Here is a 12,069-nt window from a genome sequence, read left to right on the forward strand (position 1 = left end):
CTGGCTCTTTCCGGCTGTCGATATGCATATTGGCAGCTTTTGTGTTGTCGCAGCAGCAACAACATAAAATGTCAGCAGTCTTCACGTGTATTGGTAAGTACTAAATGCAACATGGGGCAATATGGACAACACGTAGCCAAAGGCCTCTTGGGTGTTTTAGTTCCACATTCGTGGTATTGGTGTGTGTTCTCGTATTTATTCAGGGTTGTGTGTATTTTTACGCGCAACTGGACCATCCATTGGCATACGGATGATTGGTAGCTGCTGCGCACATACAGGTACGTTGACCAGAAGCTTGAATTGCTTCCCGAAAAAAGTTTTTGCGTGGCGGCATATGAGTGTAGTACTTGTGAAGGATAAGGGGATTATTTAAGTTTGGGTATTTTTTAACTCCTGTGGAGTTCTCGTTTTTTGTTTTTTCAAAATTGCGATCCGAATCCTCTTAAATTGGATATCTATCAATGAAGGAACTATTCGCGCAGACACTTCCTCCAAATATATTTCATGTCAAGTCTGTGTTCGATAAATACCTTCTTATACACCAAAATGTGAAGTGCTTGCAAAAATAAAATAAACTGAATAAAATGAACTTCCTCATAATACTAGAGATCTGCCGAGAAAGATCTCATTGCAAAGGAACATCAGTCTGCTAAGTTAGGATAGCTTAGAATGGTTACCCAGAGAGGGGGCATATTTGGACGAAAAATCAAATTCATTCTTTTGTGATACCATTGTCAGGGATATAAGATGATGGAGCCCGATAGGATGAAAGAAGAGAGACGAAAGGGTGGGGGAAGGAGAGGTTGAGTATTTGTGGATTACGAACGACGACTGAGTTACGGTTGCGTTAGCCGCTTTATGCTGCTGATAAAGCCCATCAGATGTTTAATATCAGATAGCTGCTATATTTGCAGTCGCAGGAAAGAAGAGCTGAAATTTTTTCATCTTCCGAAGCTCCCTCGAATGTCACCAATCCACACGGGTCGAGAAGGATTTCGCGACCTTACAAGTTTGTGTACTTCCCCAGCGTTCGCTGGGTTGACGCAAAGCCCATTGTACCAGGAGAAGACCACAGGTTGTCAAGGGGCTTTCAATACTCTCCTTTCGCTGGGTAACTACCTAACAGGTCCCTTGTCTGGCTACCTCATCCGCCTCAAAATTTCCGGCAGTGTCGCTATGACCAGGTACCCAGATGAGCCTAATATCGAAGTTTTCGGATGCGATCGAAAGTGAAGGCAGCCCTAATTGCCGCTTGGCTATCAGAGTAAATATTTACTTTCTTACGCAGTTATCACGCAAGCGAGTAGCTAATCAGCTGCTTCTTTGATTGTGGCCTCCTCTGCTTGGAACACACTGCAATGATCCGGTAACCTGCCTTAAGTTTTTCTTGCTGGAATATTGGTACAACTGTCCTCTATAGAGTCGTAGAGTTTGAGCGTGATCTGTCAATTAGTTTGTTTTTGGCATTTAATTATATGAGTCAACCGCAGGTGGGATAAAAATATGGATAAAAATATCGAACATAGAATTTGTCTAAAATTTTGTGTTTTGAACGAAATTTCGTGTGCCGAATCGTTGAAAATGTTGCAGAAAGCCTAAGCGAGTGTGATTTATCTAAAACATGAGTCTACGAGAGGTATAAGGGTTTTAAAGATGAAAGATTTGTCCTGATCTGGTCGCCCATCAACGTCTTCAACGGATGAAAACGTCGACAAAGTCAAGGAAATGGCGCTGGAAAACCATCATTTACGTTTGAAGGAGGTAGCTCGTGACCTTAATGTGTCTCACGAATAAAATTAAATTTCTTTCAAAAAATTCATCGGGAGAAGGTGGCTGAAGACATGCTTGAGCATGCAAATTAGGACCCAACGTTTATCCAGCGCATCATAACAGGTGACAAGACGTGAGCATTTGAGTTTGACATGCAAAGTAATCAACAGGCGGCTGAATGGTGCTATCCATATGAGCCGGAACCCAAAAAACCACGACAAAGTCGGTCAGAAGTGAAAGTCATGATACTCGTTTTCTTTGATCATCATGGTGTTGTGCACTCGGAATTCGTTCCAAAAGGTTCTACGGTAGGTTAGGTTAGGTTTGGCAGCCGCATCGCCCATAGAGACAGCGATGCCACTTAGACCACGAAATGGGTCTGTTGTGAGCCGCAATGGCTGGACTACATTACCCTTTTCTTATTGAACCATCCTGAGCTTTTGACAAAGCGTAAAAGGTTGTTCAATATCGGTTCCTGCTTCTGGTTAAAGCCGGGTATGTGCAAAAAAGGTGTTAAATTGATTCCAACTCCTCCTCATTCCTGCAGCTTCGACAGAAATTATGCGTGTAAACGCCTAATCTCTTTGCATGATTTCCTATGACAAAATGTCCTGTGAGGGCCCCTACTAAGGTCCTGATTTGAAGACTACCCAGTTTTATAATACTCTTGGACAGACGTAAATTTAGCATTGGCCATGTTTGCCTAGCAGTTTCACAGGTATTGACACTAATCAATCTTTGATTTGTAGAACTGATTAGTGCGTCCTTAATGGGAAGCTTACAAGTTGCGAGAGGTACCCGCATAAAATAACTTCTGTTTGGTATACAGGTACCTTATCTTGCAAGTTGGTCAGCCCTACAGTTCCCTGGTGTATGTATCTCTGTGGCTTGGAACCCAGCATAAGATGATACGATATTGTTTGGCCATATCATTTAGAGATTGGCGACAATGTAAGACACTCCTTGATATTATTAGGAATGCGTCCAGCGCTCGTAGGGTAGCTTGGCTGTCTGATAGAATGCAGATATCTGTTGATGATATTCTGCTTATTTCTAACTATTTTAAGGCTTCCTAAATAGCGTTTATTTCCGCTTGAAAAACACTACAGTGATCCTTTGGAAGCAGAAATGCTTCTACGGTAAATAAAGAATATTATTTGAGAGAGAATTTGCGTAGGAAACGGCCCAATTTGTGGAAAGAAAACTCATGGATCTTGCACCACGGAAAGGCACCGTCTCACATATGAGCCTTATGAACACTTTTTTGACCAAAAACTCGACACATATCATCCAACAGCCTACGTGTTCACCGGATTTAGCCCCCTGTGACTTTTTCCTTTTCCCAAAACTTAAATTGCCACTCCGAGGACACCGCTTTGAGCCAATAGAGGAAAATTCGCTGAAGGAGCTGAAGAAGATCTCTTCAAACGCATTTAAAAGGTGCTTTAATGACTGGACTAATAGTTGGCATACTTGTTTGTGTATTGCTTAGAATGGAGCCTAATGTGAAGGCGATCAAATGTATTTTGATGATTAAACAATTAGTTTCCGTTTTATTGAACAATTTCCGGTACTTTTTTGACAGAGTGTATACATTTTTATATGAATTTATATTAAATTTAAGACAGTTACATGTGGCAACGAATTCGGGATCGCGAAATCAAGTTTAAAATATCCCGAAATATCGGGTTCAAGAATTACTGCAATTTTGCCTATCAACAGGAATAATCGACTGAGACTGCAGTACATGGCCTAATAACAGTTATGGAAAAGGCTATTGTGTCCAAACAGATAGCTCTATGTACATTTATTGACATATCAGGAGCTTTTGATAACACTTCCTACGAGGCAATCTATAAGGCCCAATATTAAAGGAGGTACCTGAACCCATCACTAGATGACGGAACAATCAAATCTGTTAAAGCCACAACGGATTGCCCCCAAGTAAGCGTTCAGGTACTCTCTCCTCTTTTGTGGACTCCAGTTATAGATGCACTTCTCCACTGAGCAACCTAGGTTTTCACACTCAGGGTTACGCTGATGACCTGGTAGCTTATATATTATTTCCCATGCCAGAAATCATTTCGGATCGCATGCAGCAAGCCCTTATAATAATAAACAAATGGTACAAGGAAAAAGGGCTTTCCATTATCCCATCCAAAACACCACTTGTACCGTTTACTAGGAGAAAGAAGATACATCTCAAATGTTCGATCCTTAACGGAACAACACTTCAACTCTCGACAGAAGCGAACTATCTTGGTGTCAGAGTTGACAAAACGATTACTAGGAATTCCCATACTGAGAGAGTTACTTCACAAGCCTTTTTGGTGAGACATGGGGACTAAACCCTAGAATGACATTTTCGACATTCACCAATTTATGAAACCCAGAGTCACGTATGCATCCTTAGCATGGTGACCCAAGGTTAAGCAAAGAAAAGCAGTACACGAATTAAACAAAATGCACCGCCTAGTATGTGTAGGTATTACAGGGGCTGATGCATTGGATGCGTTCCTGAACATACCACCGCTTCCAATCTTTATTGAAAGAGAAGCTCGCCTTAAGATTAAAAGGTATATATAAAAGCGGGGATATGAATGAATATTTAAATATCCTAGAAGGCTTCCTACATAATCCCATCCTTCATAGGGATGATATACTATCACACAAACCAATACTCTTCAAGAACAACCAAGTTATTATTAACGAACGTACAGCCTGGAAAAGGTTTACTGATGGGTCCAAATTGGAAAATGGGAGAGCGGAGGCAGGAATCAATTGGCCTAAATTCATAAAATCGATCCCGATGGGACTCTACCCAACAATATTCTACGAAGAAGTACATTCCATTAAAATATGTGTGAGAAAATGCCTTCGCATTCTCACATTTATGTACATATTTTCTATCAACAACTATCACATGTAAACTGGCAAATGATTGCCTAAACCTTCTAAACAAGTTAGGGAGTCTCAATATAGTAATACTAGGCTGGATTCCGGGACATGAAGAGCATGAGGGAAATAACGTAACTGATAACCTTGCAAAATGAGGAGGAAATATGCAACTTACTGGTCCTGAGCTTTTCTGTGAACTTAGAAAAAGCCACATTAATGAATTTCTTAGGAAATGCGAGGAAAGGAAATTTGCATCACACTGGCTAAACTGTGCCGGTCAACGTCAAGCCAAACAATCTCTAAGTCCCAGCAAAGGCATATCTGACAAGCTACTCTCATTAAGCAAAGTAGATCTGCTTCTTTTAACAGGATATCTTACAGGTCACTGCAGCCTGAGGTATCATCTAAATAATATTGGTCTATCTGAGACTAATGTCTGCCACTTTTGCGAAATGGACATATAAAATTTGCTTTTTGAATCGGCTATAAAAAAAAACTAGTCAATATTTTTTCAAACCTTTTTTTTTTATTTTGAAGATTGAACATTGTCATTTATGAGTAAAAAATAATATCGTCCAAATGACTGCCACGAGTGGCTTTACAGTAGTCCATTCGATCAACCCAATTTTTAAGCACATTTTCGGTTGTTTGGGCTCCAATTTCATGAATGGCAACTTTGATTTCGTATTTTAAAGCATCAATCGTCTCTGGATGGTTCGCATAGCATTTGTCCTTAACGGCTCCCCACAAAAAATAGCCCAATGGGCTTAAATCACAGCTCCGAGGCGGCCAATTGATATCGGAATTTCGGCTGATTATTTGGTTTTAAAAAACGGTAGCCAAAAGTTCGAGTGTAACTTTGGCAGAGTGACAAGTTGCACCGTCCTGTTGAAACCAAATGTCATCCATGTCATCCTCTTCAATTTTTGGAAACAAAGACTCGTTGGGCATGTCACGCTAACGCTCGCCATTTACTGTAACCGCGGCTCCTCGCTCATTTTCGAAAAAAAATGGCCCGATGATGCCGCCAGACCAAAAACCGCACCAAACAGTAACTCGTTGTGGATGCATTTGCTTCTCTACAGTAACATGTGGATTTTCTGAGCCCCAAATCCGACAATTTTGCTTATTGACGTAGTCACCGATGTGAAAATCAGAAAAGAAGAAGAAAACTCACCAATTTGGAAATAGGTTTTCAATATTTCCCAATTTTGTTCAAGCGTATAGCGTCCCATTTCGTAAATATCAAACCTCTAAATAAATTATGAACACATTTGACATGCCATTTGTGTTACCATTCTCAAAAAAATAGGTGGTTCAAAAAGCAAACGCTATATGGCCCACCCTGTAGAAAGCTCACAAAGTAAATGTTCTGCATTAGGCAGACAAAGATTTCACCACCTTGGTGGTACCCTAGTATCTAGATGCAATCTTTGGCACAACAAGCCAAAAAATTGTGCTAAAATTTTTAAAAAGCCTAAAACTCTAGGGTTACAAAAATAGGGCTTGCACAATAAATCATCTTTGGTCGCAGTGCATACTGGCCTTCTAATAATAATAATAAATACTGCTAATTTTGACATATTTGTACGCAGATAATGAATTTTATATTGATAACGAGATGCTAAAGCCGAAACCATTCGAAGTCTTGTTTTTATAATTTAAATTTTTTTACCGCCTACCAATTATAGTTGTAGTTTAGGTTTTATCATTTCAAAAGCCACTCGACAAATAAGCGTAGGCAAACATGCGCGCGTGAAAATATTAAACATTTATAGCTTATTTTATTTTGTCGTTACTTCGCTCACATTGGCCAAACGCGCGCAACTTGGCAGCTGTTTCTATATAATAGAGCTGCATGCACTTACATACATACATATATTCATAAATATGACACATATGTATATATGTAAATACATTAACACAGCTGAGCGGTGTCGAGAGAGGCAGAGACATATCTAAGTCAGCTGCCCTATAATTCTTCGCTTATTCGTATAATTAGTAGTAATATTTGCTTTTTAAAATATCTTTATGACTTTCAACTTCACTATTTTATTGAATTAATCTGCTTACCATTTTCTCTATTCAAAATTGGCTTATATTTTAAATAAAAAAACTCCGCTGCGGACAGGATTCGAACCTGTGCGGGCAGAACCCAATGGATTTCAAGTCCATCTCCTTAACCACTCGGACACCGCAGCTCTTGATCTGTACTTTTCAAATTGTTCACTTCACAGAATGTACGTGTGTGTGTGTGTGCGTGCGTGTTAGCTTACGAAATATATTGCTTTTAGCAATTTTTTAGCACTGATAAATAAAATATTTTCTGTTAAAAGTTTATACCTACCTATAGTCGTACGTGTGTGTGTGTATGTATGTATATATTTTCAGTCAAACGTTTTGCACGTTTTCGCACTTTGCTTTGGCCCACATTAATATGAACTAAGATAGTTGCTAAGCGCAGAAAATATTAATAAATGTTTAGTTGGGTATTTTTTCACACTTGCATGAACAACAATAGTGCGTACATACATTTGTACAGGGTGGTCCATCTGTCTTCTTTTCGCCAATCGTGAGCAAGTGGCGAATAGATGAAGCAACTGGTATACTGGTACACTTTTCGAGTTGTTCAATAATTAACAAAGGGCGCTCGGGTGCTCCGCTAATCGATAGCAAAACTTTACATGCATTTTTCTCAAAGCTATGTTTAATGAACTGCTGATCACTGTAACTTAAGGGGCGAAACCGGTTTAGGAGGCCAAAATTTTGGTGTTTTTCGAGCATTTTTTGAACAAAGAAGGAATAATCAGAAATTGTTTAAGTTTAGAGGATATTTTATTTATATTTTTAGACTTTTAAATTTTTTTGAAGCAATTTCCGCGGGAAATAGTGGCGTTAAAGCGTGCTGTTCATGGACGATCGCCATCCGAGTGTCTTGCTTGTGGGAATTCGTGAAGTTGCAATTTTTCTCTGAAATCAACAGCAATTTTTTTTTTATTATCAACATATTTCCTAAGAATATGAACCTAATTGTGGTAAAAAATATTGAAAATTGCATGCTTTTAAGGCGCTTGAACACAAAGTAATTTTTTTATACCATATTTTTTCATCTATTTTATCTATTTTGCTTAAAACAACATATTTTAAATAATAATATAATCCCATAATCCGGTTCATATAGATTAGAATAGAAAAAAGAAAAAATCCCGAAAAATTTTAGAACGACTAACTTTTTAAGCTAGAATGCCTATAAGTTGAAAAAAGTAGTTTCGAGCAAAACGTCGTTCTAACTAAAGCGTGCTGCGGTGCGGAACCGACAGGCAGTCACTTAAGTGCTCATAAAATCGGGAATAATGCGAATTTCGCTTTAAAATTTTTACCACTTATTCTTGAGTAGTTATACTAACGATTTATGTAATACAAAAAAAATCGATTTTTTGATCGATCTAAACCGGTTTCCCCCCTTGAGGGGACAGATACCTGTAAAATTTCGAAAAAAAAAAATTTATTTTCATAAAATGTTAATATAATCCTTTAAGAATATTCCAACAAATTTTTAAAACGTAAATTTAAGTATTTCTTATATTATAGATATCAACCATGACGACTCTATTCTTTGCGGTCGGGCGCTGGGAGAAGAATAGTTACGTTGTATTCAAACTTTAGACGCGTTTTTCTCAAAACTATGTTTTTCGAATTGGCGTACACGATAACTCGAAAAGTTATTGACCGATCTCCCTGAAATTTTGCACACATCTTTTTTATGAGATTACTTGCTATGCGAATTTAAAATGTTAAAAAAATTTTCCTAAAAATTATTGTATTTTTTCGAAGCAAAAATAGTAGGAAAATTCGCCCCAAAATCCATTTTTTTAAGCAATCTATTCCGAGAATTTTTTTCCATTTTTTTTTTAATTCATATAGAAATTATGGCATTAATAAACAAACAAAAGTTTGGTTTTTTGTACTCAGGTTACTGACGCCGATGCCACAATGCCTGCCGATTGAGAAGCCCCGCTGCGGCTATCTGGAAGAATTGAGTGTACCTACATCCGCCATTTTAAGTGATTAAAATAAAAGTTTTATATTAGTTTAATGTATAAATATACTGCATGCCAATTTTGAAAAAAAATATATTGACTTCTTCATTTTAAATAATTTTAATGAAAATCAGGGAAAATATGGCCATTTACAGGTATCTGTCCCCTTAAAAATCACTTGGTAGATTTCAATAAAATGTATACTGCATTTAAAAAACATAAAAAACCCGTGTCTGTTAGAAGGATTTTTTTTCAAAAATTTCGATTTTTTTTAACAATCAGCTGTCAGTTTTTTTCTCGAAAATCTGAAAAATATTTCCTGAGGCCGCCATATGGTTTACTTTGAAAAAAAGTTCGATCAGATTATCTATTAATCAACTAATTTCTCTTGTCTAATTGATTTTAAATGAATCTCCAAGGACTTGTGATGATCACCGCAAGGAACTTCTGGAGAAACGGGCTGCACACAACCAGCGATAACTTTTACAATTATTGATAATTAATTTTTTTTTTTTTTTTAATTTTGCTACAGGCAAGTCGAAACATGATGTATTAATGCTATGTTTTCATTTTTTTAAAATAAAGCAACTGACTAGCAAAAAACAAAAAAATTGAAAATCATCATTTTTTCAAGCCTCTGACTACCCTTAACCCCATAAATGAACATATATTGGCAACGTGGGAATAGAGCTGCCTTGAATTACATGTGTTTGTAAGGCAGTGGCCCCTATTATGAGTTGGATTCGATATTCGCCGGTTGTCGAAGATCGAAAATCAAAAAACGAATGTCAATTATGAGCGGTGCAACCCTGTCGAAATTTTCGTTGTATACCGAATTTAGAGTCGAATGCAGTTTTGCTTTCGATTGTGTAGCGTATTGTGGGAAAACTTGTTAAAATGTAAGTTGATTGCGATTATTTATTGTTTTATAGTAGCCAAATAATAAACATATACTATTTTTGTTAATTTTATGCAGATCGAAAACCGTGAGTACCAAACAGCAATTAGAAAGCCTGGTTGCATTAATGGAAGAGAATCCACAATTCGCAAAAGGGATTTGCACCAAAGTTCAAGCAGCAAAAAAATGGGAGGAGTTTACAACGGAGCTGAATTACTTGGGACCACCAGTTAGAATACAAATGCTGAACTTCTTTCCTGGGTGCGAGAATTTTAATATCCATGCCATCAACACAGCCAATTATTCCTGGAATCCGGTATTTGCTATAAAAATGTGCTTTTGTTTGTTGCAGATCGGCGTCTGTACTACTAAATTGTATCCATCTTTCGCAAATATATATAGTTTTCCAGGACATCTATTACTTCCGATAGCACAACAGACACTGTAGGTTGAGCAAGTCCCAGCATACCTTCATTACCAATGCTCAATTGGTACGATCCCTGAGCACAAAATCGCAGAATTGTTGCTAGCTTTAAAATATTTGGAGTGGATTTGGCTCGGGTGTACTGCTGCAACTGGTTTTCTGTAGTGGACAGTAGGTTCATAAACGCCTCTTTAGATAATCTAAATTTCTTTAAAAATCTGTAAGGAAATTTCTGTAATACTAAGTACGTCAACACATTTTGAAAATTCTAAACTTACTCAGCGGAAACCATTTCTAGGGGGTTGGATGCGTCCCTCAACCGTTTTTTTTTTATACTTTTAGCTAATTCTACTAATCTTTCATCGTCCGATGAATCGTCGAACCACAACTCCGTTGTACTCATTTTTACAAAAATGCTTTTTTTAACTTTTAAAAATGTTGTTAACCAAGAATTTCAATACAGTCGCTTTTTCATTTATTTTGATTTGCTGTATCAGCTGAGATAAAATTATGTATTGTAAACGCGTCGAGCGATTGAAATTGTGAATTGTCCTATTCTTCAGCGAATGAGCACCATAATACCAAATGAAAATTCGTTCGATCAGCACTTTCGACTACAGTCGAAGATCGAATGTTGCTCATAATAAGCGCCAGTGAGTTATACCCGTCTAATGAGCTATAGCCATATTCGCTAGCGGCGAATCGTACTTGATAACTTTGTTCTTGTTTTCGCATGCAAATTTTTCGTCAAGCTAATCGAACATGCGAGCAGGGAAATGGCGAATAGAAGAGGTCTTATAATAATATTAGTTTGGGGAAAAAGAGATCTAGTATTTTCTCGGTAGATGGCTGTAGTGAGCGATATATCATAAAGTATCGATCAAATAATTCAAAGTTTATTCTCGTTTTCAAGGTGACATTTCACACTAAATATATTCTTTTGCTGTTTTTTTGTTTATTTTAGTCAGTTGTGAGTTACAGGGTGTTAAAAATGGAAGTCCACAAAGAGAAAATTTGGTTAATTTTACAGCATTTCTTTGATATAGGCGAAAATGCAAGCCAGGCCGTTGAAATTGTGAATGGTGCTTATTGTGCCGATACAGTTTACGTGTAATTTTAGATTTGTCGATTCCGTTCAGGCATTTTTATTGTTAAAGAAAATTCGATAATGTTAAAAAGTCAACAAAATCACAGAAATAATCGAAGTTGAGCGTCGTGTTCGTAGTCGTAAAGGCGTAAAGTTCGACCATAAAAAAGCTTTGAATTTGAAAATTTCAGGCCGAAATAATGTATTTCTTTTTCCCCAAATCTAGTTAAATTTAAACTAACCCGATTTTTCAATAAAAAAAAAAACTGTGCGTCGGCCGGGAATCGAACCCGGATCAACTGCTTGGAAGGCAACTATGCTGACCATTACACCACCGACGCTCTTGAGACTCCATCAGCTGTTTAATAAAATCTACAACTATAATTTTATTATATTAATATTAATATTTTGCATCTTCATACATAAAAACAAAAAGGCGCTTATGGGTACTATTCAATTATAAAAAGCGATATTTATTTACTTATACATAAATATTTATATAGGCTATCGCATATGTTTTTAAAACACTCATTTTTGACATTAAATTAAAAGATCATATATACATTGTGACATTAGAATTCTGACACTCCCTTACAAAAGGTCGCATTTAGAAGGGCGAAGAATCTTTCGAGTTCGAGTTCGACGATCACATCTTTCGAGTTCGAAGTACTCAACTTTTTGGAGGTTGAACTTTCACATAATACCTTTTCAGCATTTTTGTTCTGATTACCGTTAAATTTCCGTTTACGAGGCCTTGCAGAACGCTCATTGTCCGATTTTCCGCGTTTAGGATACATGCTTCCGTACGAGATATACTACACCAATAAATGTCAAATTTTTATCAAACGACTGAATATGCATGCTTCAAAAGCTTGACAAATGAATTGCAAAACAACAACATTCGAAAAAGCATCATAATGTTCTTTTCTTTTTTTCTCGATAAAGTAACCCG

General features: G+C 37.2%; 2 non-coding genes across 2 annotated transcripts; both read right to left on the bottom strand.

Moving 5' to 3' along the window:
* Positions 1 to 6,787: 6,787 nt before the first annotated feature.
* Positions 6,788 to 6,869, bottom strand: Trnas-uga (transfer RNA serine (anticodon UGA)). The gene has a single exon. It is a non-coding gene; the product is annotated as a tRNA-Ser (tRNA).
* A 4,517-nt stretch (positions 6,870 to 11,386) lies between these two features.
* On the bottom strand, positions 11,387 to 11,458 carry Trnag-ucc (transfer RNA glycine (anticodon UCC)). Its single transcript has one exon. It is a non-coding gene; the product is annotated as a tRNA-Gly (tRNA).
* Between the last annotated feature and the right edge of the window lie 611 nt (positions 11,459 to 12,069).

Source organism: Anastrepha obliqua, chromosome 2 (assembly GCF_027943255.1).
Source record: "Anastrepha obliqua isolate idAnaObli1 chromosome 2, idAnaObli1_1.0, whole genome shotgun sequence".
Classification (NCBI taxonomy): Eukaryota; Metazoa; Arthropoda; class Insecta; order Diptera; family Tephritidae; genus Anastrepha; species Anastrepha obliqua.